The sequence below is a fragment of the Amblyomma americanum genome, chromosome 11, assembly GCF_052857255.1.
Source record: "Amblyomma americanum isolate KBUSLIRL-KWMA chromosome 11, ASM5285725v1, whole genome shotgun sequence".
NCBI classification, from domain to species: Eukaryota; Metazoa; Arthropoda; class Arachnida; order Ixodida; family Ixodidae; genus Amblyomma; species Amblyomma americanum.
The window spans coordinates 74,855,590-74,870,831 of NC_135507.1; positions in this window are offsets into that span (position 1 = coordinate 74,855,590).

A 15,242-nucleotide genomic window follows, 5' to 3' on the forward strand; every position below is an offset into this window, starting at 1 on the left:
CTTCACGAAAAACGACCTAAAACGTGTCTGTGCTAGGATCGAGCATTACGAATCCTATTACTGCCCCATAGCAGGCTGATTTTTTTTAAAGAGCGCAGTATGTTGTTTTGTTCAGTCTCTTTTGTCGCACAAGCGTCATCAAGCCACACTCCTTTACTGTGCTCGTTTCGTGTGAAGCGCGGACTTAAAATCAGAGCATGCGATTCAGTTTAAAAGTGCACACCTTCCCTTTCGGAAATTAAGAAACGTTGTTCATGACAAAGGCCGTTGACGTCCTCTGCCAGCATGCACACGTCATAGCCTGCAATTTCAGTTAAGCAACGCGTGAAAAATTTCGGAAAGGAAATAGCACCCTCCATTTCTTTTGGTCCGCACCATGTGTGTAATCGAGCAAATAAGGCCGATGCTGCTGAAGAGTAGGCACCACAAAGCAGCGCTATGTTCTTTGTCGCTGACAAGGCTTAGCTGGTTAGGGCAGTCGACTGGAGTGCTTTGGCCAACAGCACACCCATGTATAATATGAAACAAGTGGGAGCTTTTCATGGTACACTTTGAGAAGAAGAGGTAGCCGAGTCTGCGTAACGCTGGCTCATGGCGTTATGTTCGAGTGCCTAGGCGACTTCCTCGTAACGACAAAACAAAGAAGAGCAGTGCATCACTGTAATAAGGAAGATAACACAGCCTCTTCTCACTCTGTGTGTAAAAACCAGCGACTGCATCGAGAGGAAAAAACACGGTTTTGATGCTGTGAGAATGCTCGTGCGTGAATGCCGGTGCTGAGCTCAGCAAGTACCAGCTTTCAGTGTGCGCTAAGTCGAAGCGCCCGCAGCGACCGCTGAAAAGAAGCGCAGGGCGGTTGCAGCCAAGTTCAGCCCCTGCGAGACCACGCTGCCCTTGCTATAGCACTTCGCAGAGAGAAAAAGTCTGGGAGGCATCATGGGCCTGGCTTCCTTACCGGACATTCCGACCGTGTTCGTCTTCTTCTTCTACTCGGCAACGTGTCTTTCTCGCGGGCATTGCTGTCTTCTTTTTTTTACCTCTCCAAATGCCTGAACAGTAGTGTTGCAGATTCCCTTGCTAACTGTGTCTAAAATTACCGCGTTTAAAAGATTTTTTAGGAATTTTCATGAATACAATTCTCTGATACTCTCTTCCGGTGTTTTGTCTTTCATTCCTCTTTAATTATTCTGATATATCACCCAAGGCACAACCATTACCTTGGCACCAGTGCACCCTCTTCTTTGGGCTCTCCTCACTGAACTCTGGCCAGTCCCCCGTCGTGGGTGTGTGCCATGCCCCTAAGGCAACAACAACAAATAGTGTTGCCTACTCCTTCCCCCTGCTTCACAACAACTCGCATTTAGGTAATGACGAAAACTTTACAGAAATAGAATGCTCCAGTGTTCCTCACTCTGTGATTGCGTCTGAGAAGAAACATCTTAACGCACAGGCATGTTCGCACGATGGCACTTGGGCTAGTGCACAAGACAATCGCTATTGCGCTTGTGCGAGTCTGCCCGTCGTCTTCCGTACGTCCCGCGTCATTCAGCTGCATTCACCAAGTCGCTCGTTTACACTAAAAGATCAGGGTAGCACTTTCCGCATGCAGTATGATAGGCTTATGGTTAATGGGAGTCTAACGTCCCAAAGCGACTAAGGCTAGGAGCGACGCCATAGTGGAGGGCTCCGGAGATTCCGACCACCTGGGCTTCTTTAACGTGCACTGACATCGTAGAGTACATGCACGGGCCTCTAGAATTTTGCCTTCATCGCAATTCGACCGCCGCGGCCGAGATCGGACCCGCGTCTTTCGGGTTCGACCCCGAACCACAGAGCCACCGCGGAGGCTTGCATGCAGTATGAGAAAACGTGCTTTGTCTTGGAATTTTGCGTTCATCCCTCGGCAGCGCATGCAACTGTTCGTACTAGACAAGGATACCGAAGTACATGAACACTGGCTGAAGGAACTTGAAATTAAATAAAAGGATCCAAATCTTCAGGGGCGTAAAAAGGCATGCATATCCATGACCTGCAGGATATACTGTAGGCGCACACAACACTACGCATAAAATAGGCGAAAAAAAACTAAATAACAACAGGGTAAACACGCCCGCCTGACAGCGCTCTTTGCTTCTGCGTCATCATTCTAATTTCCACGTCGCCCACTGTATCCCGAGATGCACTCATTTGCTATATCGGGGCATTTTTCTTGAGCAGGTGGATGCAGCTCAGCGACGTCCAGTCCCGAATACTGGCACGACCTTCAGGGCAAGAGGGATTCCAGAATTTGCAGCCCAAGTTTAGAGTCAGAAGGTATGCAGCACGCTTGAGGATACACTCCACAGAAGTGACAGAAAGCCTCCCACAGTGTCATATGCTCAGCAGCAGTTGATGTCGTTTGCTCACCTAAACCTTGGCGGCTGATAGTCGGCTGAGCGGTTATGACATCCGCTGTTGATGGGGGCGGTGTCGCAGACCCGTCACCATAAACCTCTTATTCTGATCAGGCGTTTTAGGTCACTGTAAGCTGCTTTAGTCCGACTGGTACTGTCGATTTTGTTTCGCATCCCAGAAATGTGCAAGCTCACCAAAGGTTTAGCCAATATCGCTAAGTAAGATAGCAGATGAAGCGGCCCGCAAAGGCCACCAACATCGGCGATACATTCGCTTCTTCACGATATCTGATGCGTCCAAAATGGCTAAAAGATGTGCTTCTGAAGAAGCGCATCGGCTCTGGTGCTTGCTGACTCATCACTACCAATTTCTGTGCTCCGTCTACCCACATCCGAGATCAAGACTCCCACCCAGAATTCCTCGCCATCTGGGAACCCTTTACCACCGACTGCGCCTGAACGCAGCATTTAGAAACGGCTTGCGATATCGTTTCGGACAAATGAACAGCGCGCTTGGTGAAAACTGGGGCTCGAACGAAACTCTGGGACTTATCCTTCTTGAGTGCCCTGTACATGCTGAGGAGTGTGCGCACTACGAACAGTGCATGCAGAAGCTCTCCCCAGTGCCTCTACAAATGGGAAGTGTTTTAGGTCCCTTGGCCTGTGCTACGCAGCAGAGACATGCAAAGAACTTTTTATTTGCATATATAAAAGACACTGAGCATCTTGACCAGCTCTATTTTCACCTTGCATGTTTAATCCTCATACATTCTTCTCGCAGTGAACTTCGTTAGCCCATATGTCGGACTATGCACTTCATCATTTCATATGTAACATCATTATTCGCCGATGCACCTCAGTGCGCATTTAATGGCTGCATTGCATCTTTTCACATTTTTATTTGTTTTATTTTACTTTTCCGCACCGCTCTCCTTCCGCCTTTATCTCCCAAATTCCCTTCCCCGCATAGAGTAGCATGACTGCGATTTTTAAACTGCGCCTAAATTCTCCGTTCTTTTTTCATTAAAGAGCTCCTCTTTCTCTCTCTAAGTAAGATAGGAGCATCAACTCTGGCGCGCCTCAATGCAATCGGCAGGTACGAATTTGTCACTCCGCTTCATTCCCTCTGTTTGCCGACACGGCTTTTCCCCCTTGGCTATACTCCTTTCAGAAATAGTCGGGTCGAGGCGCCATTCGTAGACATTGCCGCGAAACCAAACATTTTCGCTGCCAGTGGCACAGCAAACACAGGAGATGCGCCAGTACAGCGTCACGAAGTAGACGACAACCACGATCGAAGCATGCGACGGCGCATGCGCACGCCTACAGAATAAGAGGGAGAAACGGTCCGGCACCAAGAACCCCAGAGCTGTCGGAGCGACGTCGCGGTGAGAGCGTCCTACCAGCGTGAATAACAAATCAAAGCGCCGCTTATCAGATTCCCCACCGAGCTTTTTGCGCTGTATCAAAATTGATCTCCACTTATCAGCGGAGTTGGCGCTCGTTTCCATCTTACTCCGTGGCCCTTACCCACTCTGGCTCCTAGGGATGACGTGCGAGAACAAAACCTGATGGTATACGAGGGATCGACTAAATCGGAGAGAAAATGAAAAACTGCTGCCTAGCCTATCGTCGATCGAGAAGCATCGGCAGTGGCTGACGACAGTGCCGGGTTAGTTGACGTGGATGCACTTAGGGCACTTCACTTTAAGCCCAATTAAAGCACAAAAAAAATTGTGCCTATGGTAGAGGTACAGTGCGGCACTCCTGGGCATACTGTTTCCTATGCATCTGCGCTTGAACTCTTTCGAACGTGTGCAATCGGTCGTCCGTCCTATTTAAGGCCTCAGCACCCAGTTCGATCGCGAGAAGACGAAGAAGCAGTAGCCTAGCGCTAGCCAACATAATAATAATCATCATCATCATCATCATCAGTGCTCGGAATGACCACGAGACTCGGATACGTGCGAGCGCGATGTTCCCAACGCAATATAGGGGCACATGCCCGTGGTGCGGGGCCACACCCACACTATTTCACATAACATGGGAATGCGAACGAAACAACGCATTCCGAGAACACAAACCCCCGAGTGCGGAGCACTGGGAGAGCCGGCTCGTCAGCTGCGAGCTCGCCGTCCAAAAGAGGATGGTAGAGCACGCACGGGATGCAGCCAAACTCAGTGGAGCCCTGGACTGAGGGACCACCCTTTGCTGAAGAAGCCTTCCCTGCAGCGCAGCGTGAAGACAGCGACACGCGAAGCAAGCAAGAAGACTTCTGATCGCCTAAATACTTATGATTCAATAAAAGTTTTCCTATCCTATCATATCGCCCCACCGTGCGGTCGCATCGCTCATCCCTTTGCTGGCCCCTTTTTGTGGTTCTCTTGTATACTGCGCTCAGGCACCATCCCTGCTCTGCCTCCTGTTGTACAGCGACGCACCTTCGGTGAGCGCCTGCCTCTTCGGTCCCTGGGAGTAAGGGGCGATCAGAAATACGAGGACGACATTCAGGGCTAACATGGCTTGCACAAGATGTCACACCAACGGGCTGACTGCTACGACGGCGATGTTATTAACTGCGCGGGTGCCGCGTGAGCTTCGTGATGCCTTTAAAACATTCGTGTCCCGTGTTTCCACTAGCTTCTTTCCTAATTTAGGAAACAATGCCTCCACTTAGCAGCGCTGAGACCAACAGCTGTTTGGTACGGGTAAAAGTGTCCGGTAGTGCGAGATCATTGACTCCTCTCAAAGCGCATTGAGACGACACGAGCTTTGGCTTCGCCAAGCAGTCTCTCGCTGTGCTTTTTTTTTTTACAGCGAGCAGTATGTGCAGAATCTCTTCACAGTAAAACGGCATCGCCATTGTCGTTTGTCTCAACTGAAAACTACTAACGTTCACCGCTTCTCCAAAGATTTTATTTCTTCGTCTCATTGCTACCACGTCTTTCCCTTATTGTGGCCGCTGAATCACCACATTTCGAAACTTATAAAAGAGAAACGTTCACCTACGTTAGACCATATCAGTGAGGAAACAGTGAATCTCTCAAGCTACGTCCAAAGTGCAGTTTAAACTAGTCGCACACATTAAAGATTCGCGTTTAATGAGAGAGTTCTCAATACGCACTACTTGCCAGTCCACTTCACGAGTTGGTCGGCAGCGTTCCCGTGTACCGCAATGCAGCGCAAAGCGATGTACATTTTTCTTCCGTGTTCGCTATGCAGCGGCGTTTACAAGATGCCTCGAAGCAAAGGCGCTTCGCCTGGGGAACGGAAACCCGCGAGTCCTTCTATGAATCCATGATTTGGGCCAGCATGAACTTTGGGACACAAACGAAGAGAGACACATGGAACACGGAACACGCTGTGTTCCGTGTTCCATGTGTCTCTCTTCGTTTGTGTCCCAAAGTTCATGCTGGCCCAAATCATGGATTCATACCAACTGGCCCAGAAAAATGCCATTTTGCCTTCTATGAAGACACCCGACAAAAGCGCTGGCCAGCCTCTCCATGGGAAGCGCCCCTCAAGGAACACCTCCCCGAAAGAGCAGCTCCGTGAAGGAACAGGCGGAAACAAAGCGAAGCAATTGGTGGCAGAGCGGCGGAACGAGGCAATCGACAGCAAGGTCGCCAAAGTAACAGGTAACAAATAGTAGTACTATCTTGAAGACATGGCGGGAAAGGGCGAAAAGTAAGAAAGGATCACAACGACATGAGCTGTCAGAGTTTTTTTACGAAGCTCATCGTCATCCCAATCAGCCTGACTATGCCCACTGCAGGGCAAACGCCTCTCCCGTGTCTCTCCAGTTAACCCTCTGCTTTCAAAGTTGCGCCCACCCTATGCTTGAAAACTTCCTAATTTCATCCGCCCACCTAACCTTCTGCCGCCCCCTGCTACGCTTGCCTTCTCTTGGAAACCACTCCGTTACCCTTAAGGGCCAGCGGTTATCTTGCCTTCGCATTACATGCCCTGCCCAGGCCCATTTCTTCAACTCTTGATTTCGACCAGGATGTCATAACCCACTTTTGTTCCCTCACCCACTATGCCCGCTTCCGGTATCGAATGTTTTATGCTATCGCAGTGCTTTCACGCCTTGTTGTTCAGGCCGCCAAGACCTCCGCACGCCCACTAGAATACCGAAGTAGTGGTCTAGTGGTTAATGCGTCCACTCCGCATTCGAGAGGGGATGTGGGTTCCATACCCAGTGCCTCAGGCTGCATACCGTTTTAGAGCGCTCTTGAGACCGTTCTTGTGTTCGGTGCCGTCGTCGGCGTAACCGGTCGTCCAAGTAGCAAATCACAACGCCACCTGGATGATCCCGGATGGTGGCTAGCGTAACGCACCAACTTCTAGGTGGCGCCTTATTGCGCCCATACGCCACAGCAGGTGGCGTGTGAAGTTCAAACTTCGTACTAAAGTCTATGGTAAAGGTCTGTAACATGTTTCTAATGGACACAAGGTTTCCCCTGACCTCGGGCTCGGTTCTTCTGCAGCGCAATGCTGAGGAAAAAGGCTCTTCTGCGACCCCCCACCCCACAACTCGACAGCATCGGTCCTCGAGTGACCGAAATCCGTTTTGTGCGACAAAGTCAGTTCTGGCCCTTTTTCGCAGACTGTCTCTTAAAGCCTACAATAGCACGACTTGAAAGCGTATTTTTTTCCCAAGCCATGACACTGAGAAGATGGGCACAAGGATGGGCTTTGATGGAAGTGAAACGCGAACAAGCCCACGTACTGGACGATTTCAGTAGGCGTTCAAGAACCTCAGGTACCCTTAATTAATTCCACGAGTTCCAGTATGGCATCCCTCACAGCCCTCGGGAAGCGTCATAAAACAAAAACTTACTGCCCAAGCTCATTTCCTCAAATGAAAAAAAAATTCCTGTTTCAGGGTGCACTTTGTTTCTTCAGGACTGGCTAGGTGAGGATACGTGAGGTTTCAAAATCTCATATCACACACTATATGTGGTTTCGGGCTAATACATTCTTGCAGGTAAGGTTTCGTCATCCTTGGGTTCTTAATAAAACTAATAATAATAATAATAATAAGGCTATATTTTACATCATTTGCATGATGTAGCAGGCCTGCAGGAAAAGCTGCCGGAAAGCTAGCTTGACAGGACCACAGGCCCCCTTCATTGGCAGTTCGCATAAAGTGGAAAAACAATAACATGAAAGCACACTACGTGTACAATATCACGCGAAGCTTGTGGGGTTTGAATTGGGGAGATAAATACGTTCCCCCCACTCAATCGCGGCTGACACGGTTCAAAGCCGCCCGGACCCGACCCCGTGATCGCGTACGCTACCGAGCGCTCGCCGACCACGGCGGGCCTTGCTCTGAGGGAACAAAGGAACGACACATTGGCTGACACAAACAGGCATTTATTGCTACGGCAACAATAACGCCAGCTAGCAACAACGTACGCTAATGAATCAAGGTCGTCCGACTCACCAGCAAGGTTCCGAGCGAATGTTCGCCCGCGCCAGGGCAAGGGATATATACTCCGAAGGCCGGACGGGACGAGTACGGGAGCCTGTCTCCCCGTCGCTTCCTCGCCCCGCCGGCGAATAGCGGAGCCTCGAGCGATACGTCCGCCCGCGCCGACGATCCCAGCCGAAGCAATACCACCTATCTATACCCAGTTATCTAGGTGGTATTGGCCGAAGCCCCCATGCCCCCTCTCCCGCGCGCGGGCTTTGGCAGTCTTCCGCGCAGCGATGCTGGCGCCCTCTCTTGCCACTTAATGTAACTGACAAGGGAATGCGCTCAGCCTCGAGGTGAGACTGCGCTGCACGGTGCCTCGCGGGAAAGCAAACTCAGGGGGCTGCAGGGCAGGTCCCTACAAGCTACATGGAAAGCAAGAAACATAGGGCTTAGTAACTGAATTTCGCTTACGAATCACGTGCACACATTATTCACTGCTTAAAAGGCATAAGGAAAAATCACATACTATATTTTGAAAAGATCATGATGTCTTGAATGTGATGCTCTCTAGTTGGATATTTCTAGCGTGTAAATTGTTCAGTATCTTGGGTAATTTGTTTTGCAGCATTTCTAAAGCATGTTGTTCTACTTGTTTCAATCTTCCATTCAGAGAATACCAAGAGGCGGGTAATTTTTTCTCTGCAGGCTGAAATATAATACAGGAATTTCGTAACGGCAAAATAAATATATAAAATTGTTAGTGGTTGAAGACCGTTGCGCTAGTACCGTTGTTAGGTTTCTGGATAGCCCTTCATTCTGAACAACTTTCTCAGAAGAGCGTCGGTCACCACCCTTCCTACTGCAGCACCCTCACCGACTCAGAAGGAGCCTTCGTCAGGCCCTGTCACCACTGAGACGCCGACGGCCAGTCCCCCGCCTCCAGGTGGCAGCGTGCCGTTGCTGCGCGCAGACGAACGGGACACCGTCACTGCTGGACCAGATCGGTCGCTGGCTGCCAGTAGACAGGTCGAACTGTCCTGTCAGCCGATGCTGTCTCCAGCTGGATGCTCCACGGCATCGGCAGCCACGGCCCTGGCGGGGCCTGGGCAGCGTTCAGAGGACAACCGCAGCAAGGTGGCCGCTCGTTCCCTCGGGGGTCCTTCAAGGAGGCGCGTTGGATTCCCATGGGGAGGAAAAGCCTGACAGAAAGGACCAACACGAGGATGAGCACTGGGCGTCAAAGTGGACATTTCTTTCCCCCACACGCAAGCCCAGAGAAAGAGGTGGGTGTCATCATCATCAGCCTGACTACGCCCACTGCAGGGCAAAGGCTTCTCCCATGTCTCTTCAATTAACCCTGTCCTCTGCCAGCTGCGGCCACCGCATGCCCGCAAAATTTTTAATCTCATCCGCCCACCTAACCGTCTGCCGCCCCCTGCTACGCTTGCCTTCTTTTGGAATCCACTCGTTACACTTAAGCAAGGACCAACAGTTCTCTTGCCTTCGCAGTACATGCCCTGCCCAAGTTCATTTCTTCCCCTTGGTTTCGACTGATGTCATTAACCCGCGTTTGGTCCCTCACCCACTCTGCCCGCTTCCGGTCTCTTAACGTTACACCTGTCATTTTTCTTTCCATAGCTCGCTGCATTGTCCTCAACTTAAGCTGAACCTTTTTCGGTAGCCTCCATGTTTCTGCCCCATAGGTGAGTGTTGGTAATATACAGCTGTTTTTACTTTTCTGTTGAGGAATATTGGTAAATTACCGTTCATGATCTGAGAGAATCTGCCTTATGCGCTCCACCTCGTTCTTACTCTTCTAGGTATTTCCATCTCATCATCCGGATCCAGCGGTCGCTACCTTCCCTAAGTGGACATATTCACCACTTTTAGCACCTCGCTAGCATTTGTGAACTGTTCTTCCCTTGCGAGAGTGTTGAACGCTACTTTAATTTTCTGCAAATTAATTTTTAGTCCCACCGTTCTGGTCTGTCTTTCGAACACATTGATCATGCATTGCATTTCATCTGCTGAGTGACTTAGCAAGACAATGTCATCAGGGAAACGCAGATTACTAAGGTATTCTTCATGAACTATTATCCCCAACTGTTCTCTATCCAGGCCTCGGAACACCTCCTGTAAACATGCGGAGAGCAGCATTCGCGAGATCGTGTCTCCCTGCCTGACACCCTCCCTTATTGCAGTTTTATTGCTGACCTTATAAAGAACTAATGTAGCTGTGCAGTCGTTACAGATATCTCCCAGTATTCTCGCATAAGACTCTTTTACACCCTGATTCCGCAGTGCCTGCATGACAGCCGAGGTTTCCACTGAATCAAATGCTTTCTCGTAAACAGTGATGGCTATATATAGGGGTTGGTCATATCCTGCGCATTCGTCTATCATCTGATTGATAGTGTGAAAATGGGCTATTGTTGAAATGGGCAGCCTTTACGAAAGGCTGCCTGATCATTTGGTTGTTTGAAGTCTAAGGTTGTCCCGATTCTGTTACCGATTACCTTTGTAAATACTTTGTATTTAACGGTCAGCAAGCTTATTGGTCTGCAATTTTTCGTGTCCTTGACGTGTCTTTTCTTGCGAGTGGGGTGTTATTTTTATTTTGTACTGTAGGCCCCACTCGAACGACACTGAAAGCGACTGTGGCTCTTGGTGCTGAAAGTTGCACGTTGTATCGGCTAATCGCATCGAGTACAGCCAATATAGCCAGCTGGCCACACAGTTTGACCATGCTGGTTCATAAGCCTCTCGGCAGATGACACGAGACTAACAGGTGTAATTACCGCATAGAGTAAGGAATTAGTAAAAGGCTTTTAGCTTCGAACTTTTTCGCTTTAAAGTTTTCGCCTTCATGACGATTCTGATGCCATTGCATTAAAAAGGCGATGGCATCTCGCGTATTCTCGCGCACTCCTGCATATCCTGGTTACGGGACTTCCGAAGGTAGTTTTAATTTCACTTAAGGGAATGATTATTCATTGCCATCCATCCAACCGCAGCCATTCGATTACACAGTACAGCTATGCAGTTTTCGCGGAAACTTTGTAGTGGAGGAAAAATTAGCCCGTCTTGGGACATAACCCGGGGCCACAGTCTTAGCGGTGCAGCCGCTTTACGAACCAAGCTATAGCCAGGACTACTGGTGTGTAGTTACTGCCTTATTTAAAATCTACACCGCCTTGGCGGCTTCCCCCACGCAATGAACTAACACTGCTCCCACTTCTCGCTGTTGAGGAATAAGGCCAAGCCTTGCCATCGCTAGCAGTCCTGGTAAGCTCTGTTGCATGAGTTACTGCCAACAAAGACAATACAAGCACGCACGACGATTAATACTTGACAAAATCCTGCTTTTTGGCTTTCACTGACCCTGAACAAAGCAAGTATTGATTTAAACATACCAGAAAATGACGGAAGGGAAAATGCGGGTATTTCCCTGACTGCTGTCCGAAAAATGTGTCCAAAACAAATTTTTCTGCTCAAATGGCGGAATTTTAGGTGACGGCATAGAGCATGCCTCCCATGTGGTTAGTCCCGCTTGCTTCCTTACACCTCGCAGTTAATGTCATAACTGGTTGTCCTGCCGGATCAAATGAAAGATAAGTGAAACGTTACAAAAACATACTGCTCCCCAAATACAATGCGCTAAAGTTGGAGCGTGGTCTGTTTCTTTTTCTCCGCAGTTCACTCCTACGAGAAGAGCTGTCCTCGCAGTTACCGCATGCGTCGGAACGGTTCTGCTCATAGCAATTGTCACGACGATTATCGCGCTGACATACCGGCCTCCGAACGCGCCTGCAAAACAGTCAGAGTACTGTGACACGGTGGACTGCCACTTCCATGCCAATCTTCTGAAGTCCAACCCCAACAGGAGCATCGACCCATGCGAGGATTTTTCAGCTTACGTCTGTTCCGCCTGGATGCCTCCTGGTGACCACAGGGAGCACTCGAAAATCCCCGTCGACGACGTCGCCTTCTCGCGGATCGCAGACTTCAGCACCATGCTCTTCAAAGGCACGTACAAGTTCCTGGTGGCACACAAGGCCCTCAGCATGCACAAGTCCTGCATGGGCGCAGAGAACCCCGGCGGCGCCTACCTGCAGCAGTTCCGGGCGCTCATGCGGGAAATGGGTCTCAGCTGGCCGGAGCCGTCTCCATCGAACGCGACTGCACTGGGAGTACTGCTCGCACTTTCATACAAATGGCAGGTCCACTTATGGTTCGATATCAGCGTGCTGCCCCAGCCTGTCTTTGGAAAGTGGCGCCTTGCTTTCAAGCCTGCGCCAGCGTTACCCATTCTTCTGAACCAGTTTGACTCTGTGAACGACAGCACCAGCTACACAGCATACTGGATGGGTTACTACGGTGATCTTTGCGGTAACACCACGACTTCCATGAACCCACATACCCGCCATGATATCATCAAGGACACCCGTGCCATGGAAGGTAATGTGTTAATAGGGCTGAGTCAACTGATCTTCACCCCAAGAAATCTTCCGGCTGTCTTCCGCCTCGAAAACATTGGTGATCACTCGCACAATATTCCGACTGCTACCTGGATCAAAGTCCTCCAAGAAAACATACAGCTGGATCCTCGGTTGGGTGCCAGCGACGACGTTAGCCTCAGAAACGAGGACCTCTTGAAGACGGTCGGTGAATTCTTCGGCCAGTACCCCGAACCGCGACTTCTCCGACAGTTTGCTTGGACATTCCTCCAGATGTACGCGCCGATAGCCGAACCAGGGATGCTGCTGAGACATTTCGGCGCCAAGTACAAGGTTACCACCTACCGCTCCCTATTCTGCTGCTTCCACGTCGAAGACACGCACAAGGTGCTCGTGCTTTCGATCGACCTCTTCAGCCGCATGGAAGAAAATGGCCAGGACGCCATTCGCACTGGGTTCCAAAGACTGGTTTCGGCAGCCGTCAAGAACGTTGAGAACACAATGTGGCTATACGACCGTAGCAAACGCTTCGTCGGCGACAAGATAGCGTCAGTTCAGATGCGAGCTAGGCCTGAGAAGCTGGAAAAACATGAGCTTGAGGAAATTTACAAGGACTACCCAAGCACCGAGGGGTCGTTCGGCGAACACTGGATGCAAGCGCGTAGGATCATACGCACTGCACACGAGAAAGTTCGTCATATCAACGATTCTTAGGCGTACTACGACGCGCTCATGTTGCCACAGAACTTCCCGCCGTCCTACCCCGAATATGACAATGCCTCGGGGAGCCTTAATGTGCCAATCTACCTCTTCAACACGCCCCTATACTACAGTGAAGGAACGAACGCCATGTTCTTCGGTGCTTTGGGGTACTTGCTGGCGTTAGAGTTGGTGAAGGCTTTAGACGAAGTGGGTATACGCTGGCTGCCGAAGGCACGAGCGTTGACAGCGTTTGGTCTGCGGAATCGAGAAAAGCCTTCCACGAAAGGGACCGCTGCCTAGACACCCGTGCTGAGGGCAGTGTGTTTCCGGAGGTGCCGGCGCTTGAAATCACATACGCTGCACTGGAAGACGCTGATGAGAGTGGAAGCGGCAATCTCCCTGTTGCAAAAGACCTTGCACCGTTGAAGGCTTTCTTTATGACCCTCTGTCACATGGCCTGCACTGCACGCGGCTTCAAGAGCGCCTTCACGGCGGATTGTAACAAAATAGTGCGCAATACTGCTGCCTTCGCAAGCTCGTTCAACTGTCCTGTTGGCGCAAAGATGAATCCCGAGAAGAAATGCAATTTCTTCGCCTGACTGCCCGCACTGGAAACCTCTCATTGTGGTGCATCGAAGTGCTTCTGTGGTACTTTTATTCCCCTACTTTTCCCGACCCTCCTCCCTACCTTCGCTGATATATGCTCCTCTAGAACTTAATTTGTGCTATCAACTATGTTTTGATGAATTCAGCATTCCCCCTTGAAAGAATATCTTTTCATTTTGATTACCGGCACTATTGTTTGCAGTTTTGCAGTAGAGATTGCCTTGATGCAATACCAATCAACATTATATTATTACTCTGACAGACACCTCTGCCGAAAAGCAAACGATAGTGTTAATATCTGCCTACTTTTGAGATATAGCAAATGAGAATTATGAAACGCCTAATCTCACTTCGTTTATATAAGACCCATAATAGACTGATGAGGAAATGAGATCCATCGTTGTGGGAGATGTTTGAGGGGAGCATGTTTTCTGGTTTCTGATGGGACAAAGCAGTGTGTGCTGCGCTTACTTGTAAGGAAAACTTGTGCTCCCATTGCAACCTCTGACGGACGTCGTAACTGCTGTCAGAATTGTAGTCGACGCCGGAAACACGTGCCAGTTTCTGGTCGCAACGAAAGACAAATTAGTTTTACCGCTTTTTATTTTTCGCATTTTTTTTCTTCCGGCTACTATAGATACACTGCATTTGACAAGAATGCATGGCGTCACCTGATGCTTCGACCAAGTGTACGTGCCTGACCACAGACTCGTCGCTTTTCGAGCATTTCGCACATTACTCATATTCCGCTAGTTATCTTACGTTCATGTTTACGAGTGTGTTCATGTGCTTAAGCTTTGTGTGTACCGCAGACATTTGTTGCGATGCGGATAAATGGTGTGCCGGCAATGCATCCGCCCTCAGAAGTCTTCATTTCGAGCTTTTAGTGCATCCAAATTGACGGGCTATGAATTGCTTGGTGTTTCTAAAAAAACTGATAGAGTTCAGAAAAACCTTTTGTCTCTTGATTTTGCCCTTTTTTTGATCGGATGGTCACGCAAATCAACTCTCACAACCACGCCCACTTACCATCGTAACCTCCTATGGACACCAATGTCAATTTCAAACACTTCTCGCCGTTTAAATCCTGCACCATTTCCCTTCAATCTAGAACACTGCGATGCAAGTTTTTCTTAGGTGGTCTCTTTCTCCATACCAGCGATTTTTTAAGCACGTGTAAAAACATCAGTGCGTTGAAGTTGAGGATGACTGCCTCCACCAGCTTAATTGACATGCTCTCTGACACGGCGGCTGGAGCAGTAATAAACAATTGCTTTCAGATGTTCCAGTCCACGTAGTCCCCACGGAGGAGCAAATCTCTTGATACAGCTGCGTCCACTGTTGATTTAATTAGTCCGCAATCTAGGTACTAATGATCTAAGTACTAGGTACTCTGGGGAAGCTGCCTGATTATTCAAAATTTTTTTCGGAGGGGGACAACATCCAAGGAATTACCCAGAACATCGGTGGCAGCGCCTGAGTTTATCTGGGCCCATTTTGCTCGACTCGGCGGATATTTGGAAAGGGTTTAGGGTTTCCACACCATTAAGGGAGGACGAGACAGGACAGCGCTAGCATTCACTAGGTTCTTATTGCGGATTCAGAGATCTGAATATGCATAATGAAATAACGTCCAAAACAAAGGAAAAACAAAAACAA